We start from the raw sequence: 4076 nt of genomic DNA on the forward strand, positions 1-4076 counted from the left end.
CTAAGGTTCCACCTCACCATGGATGGATATATATCCCTTGGGCAAATTTGATGAGATAGGAAAAGTAACAAATGTTGGAGGGTCTTGGGAAAATTGGCACATTAAGTTTCTGTTGGTGGAACTGTAAAATAGTAGCCATTGCTACTACTTTATGGAAAGCAGTTTGGAACTATGCCCAAAAAGTTACTTAATTTTTTATACCCTTTGACCCAAGAATGCTATCATTATACCTATACACCCACAGCAACCAAAGGAAGAAGAAAAGAAACCATCATCATCCATCTTATGGAATCATGGTTAATCATTGTGTTAATCAGAGTTCTTAAGTCTTTCAATTGTTCATTTTTTACATTGCTGTTGTTATGGCATAAATTGTTTTCCTGGTTCTTCTCACTTCACTTTGCATCAGTTCATACAAGTCTTCCAAGGTTTCTCTAAAACCATCCCTTTCATCAGCACAACAATATTCCATTACATTCTCAGAGCAAAATTTATTCAGTTATTCTCCATTTGATGGATGTTCCCTGAGATTCCAGTTGTTTATAACCACACACACAAAGAGCTGTGATAGACATTTTCATGTGTGGGAGCCATAGATACACAATGGTTAATATGAAAGGGATCTAAGAGTTTTCATGTACTGAAAGATCAGTAAACTACCAGCAAGATAATTAAAATATTTGTCCTAACCAGTGATTTCAATGGTGCAAAGAACTGTGGACAAGGAAATTCCCTTTACTGATGCAGATCAGCAACTTCTCTGAAATGCATAGTCTTAGAGTATTGTTTGGGATAGTAAGAGGTCAAGCAACTTATTCAGGGTCACATAGCTATGTCAAAAGGAGGATTGAATTCAGGTCTTCCCAATACAGTCTGTTGTTTGATTCACCATACCATGATATTTAAACAGTATAATACGGCAATCAAAAAAGCTGATGCTATGTTAGGCACATTAAGAGAGATAGAATGTCTAAGATTAGAGAAGTGATAGTACTACTCTACCTTTTCCTGGTCAGATCACTTCTGGAATATGGTGTTCAGCTGTGAGTGCCATATTTTAGGAAGGAAGCTGGAGAGCTCAAGGGTGACCAGGATAATGAAGCACCACAAGATCATGTTAGATGGAGATCACTTGAAAAAACTGGATTTGATCAACTTGGAATATAGAAGATTTAGGGGGCACATGATAGCGATACTCAAATACTTGGATGGCTAGAATGTAGAAGAAAGATGGGACTTGCTCTGTGTGTTCCCATGGGGCCAAACTAGAAGCACTGGGTAGAAGTTGAAAACAGGCATATTTAAGTTCAAGTTAAGGGGGAAAAAACAAACAATTATAACTATCGAATAGTGGAATGGGCTGCCTCCATAGAAGAGAGTTACCTACCCCCAGGAGGATTCTGGTAAATGTTTTAACAACTGCCTTTCTGAAAAAATTGTGCCAATGACACATTTTAAACTTAATCTGCATTATTAACATTTTCTCCATCATTTATATTAAGTCTAGACAATCAACAAAACAATAAATCAAACCCTGATTCATAGAGTTTGCTGATTGCCAAGGTGGAAATCCTCACACTGAAAATTTAACAATTGGTTCTCTAGAGAGGTAAGAGTTTAGTCCAGCATATCCCTGGACTAACTCTTTGCTAGAGGTCTTTAGGTGAAAACTGAATGATCACTAGTTGAGAATGCTACAGGGGAGATTTCTTATTCAGATACCAGTTGGATAGGATGGCCTCTTAGGTCCTTTCTAACTTTAACATTCTATGATTGTGTCTCAATACCCAGTTTTCTCCCCCACAAAATAAACAGTTACTCCTGAGTGGTTTATAGCCCAGTCATTAACCTTTTTCTGAGCAATGTCAATTTGCAGAACTTGATAAATATCAGGGAATTTTCTTTATTCACAAAAACTCAAGAAGTCCTAGTGCTTTGTGCACAGATGTGGAGGATTATTTGTAAGAACACAAGAGAGTATTTTCTAAAAAAAAAAAATATTTCACCTTCTGTGGCTGAGTTGCTTTATGTGTTCTCCAGATTGCAGCCTGATCATAAATTCGCATCCGTTTCTAGCAGATTCCCATTCTTCTCTGCAAGTTGTGAAATATTGTTAAGGTGGTGTGATCTGTTACACGTCGTATAAACATTCAATGTTACCCTGTTGTCTCACTGAAGAAAATCAGCTTACTTGCAGACCACAACACCTGGTGCCTAGACCAGGCTTAGAAAGATAAATGGGGCCAAATAACTTTTCTTATTTAAAAAAAGATTTTGGTTCTTTTTCTAAAAATCTGGATTTATGATTCTGTTGGTATGGAAACTCCTGGTGTATACATTCCCTTCAATAATACAGATATTAACTCATCTGTAAGTTATAGATTTAGAAAGTTTCCTTCAGTTCTGAGAGTTTAAGTGATTTGCCAAAAGGCACAAAATTTATGTACATCAAAAGCTAGGCTCAACCTAGTTCTTCCTGGCTCCAAATCTGGCCCTGTATTCATTACCCCATACTCTTTTAATTATTCCCCAATTAACAAATTTATTGACCACAAAATGGAGCTCTCTCTCCTGGCTTCCTTAAGCTGGTCACATTAATTTCACATTCAGAATCCCGTTTTAGGATTCTCTTCCATACTAACTATCTACCAATGATGTAGTATGGCTCTGAATCCTGAAAAAAAAAAACACAACTTCAGAAGAATCAAAATTATAAGTAACCCAGAGGACCCAGATTATAAGATTGACATTATAAGAACCCAGAGTTGAAAGATGCTTGATGACTACAAACAGTACGCAAATCATTGTCAGCAATGATTCTGCGAGAGAAATGTCATCAAAGATTTATTCAAGGATACACATGATCAGAAAAACTGGGCTGGGCAAGGGTCTAGAATGAAAAGCAACAGATGAGCAGCCCAAGTCAAGCACTAGTACCCCAGCTGGTACCCCAAGTTCGTTAGTACTTAAACACCAGAGGAAGATCTCCAGTGAGAGTGGAGTCTCTATGTTGGATTGGCAGAAGACAGGAATAAGAAACAGGATAAAATGGTGTGGAGATGTGGAAATGTTCTGAGTACCCACACTGATAAGAATCACATCTCTAGCAACATAGCAAAAAGTAGTGGCTCTTAGGGACTTCTCACAGAATCAGGAAGACATCTTCATGAGTACAAATCTGGTGACTGATGTTTACTAGCTGTGTGACTCTGGGCAAGTCACTTAAGCCTGTTTGCCTCAGTTTTCTTTTCTGTAAGATGAGCTAGAGAAGAAAATGGTAAACCACTCCAGTATCTTTGCCAAGGAAATCCCAAATGGGGTCGTAAAGTTGGACAAGCTAAAATGATACAACAGCATTTGAATTAAAGCTTTAAAAAATGGATAGGGATTTAACAGATGAAAAAGGGAGAGAGGATATTCCAGGTACAGGGAGCAGTTTGAAAAAAGCATTGATATGGGAAGGCACAGTGTAAGTTTGGTGGATAGAGTAGTAATTGAGTTTGACCAGAGAACAGGGTACTTACCTGGAAGCAGTATGTGACAAGACTGGAAAAGTAGCTCTTTAAGTGACCAGAATTCAATTAACTGAAACTTTTTTTCTTCCTACCTCCCTTCCAAATCCTACATCCTAATTCTACCTCTAAAAAGAAGAGGCAAATGATGGCCAATGCATTTTCAAAAAACCTTCTAGATAAAGGGTTCTTAACCCAGGGTTCATGAACTTAAAAAAAACTTCATAATTATATTTCAATACATTAGCTAGCTCCTATAGAGCAATTCAAAGCTTGCAAAGCACTTTACAAATGTTATCCCATTTGGTCTTCTCAATAGCCCTAGAAGTAAGGTGCTATTATTATTACACATAGAGAAATTAAGGGACTTGCCAGGATCGCACAACTAGTAAGTGTCTAAGGCTAGCTGTATTTTCAGGTCTGTCTGTCCCCTGAGCCATCCTTTGTAATGCTACGTATTTTACGAATTTCAAAATATTATTTCTTGAAGGGGTCCATAGGCTGCCAAGAAGGTCTAACACACACACACACACACACACACACACACACACGCACACACTTAAG

Source organism: Trichosurus vulpecula, chromosome 4 (genome assembly GCF_011100635.1).
Source record: "Trichosurus vulpecula isolate mTriVul1 chromosome 4, mTriVul1.pri, whole genome shotgun sequence".
NCBI lineage: Eukaryota > Metazoa > Chordata > Mammalia > Diprotodontia > Phalangeridae > Trichosurus > Trichosurus vulpecula.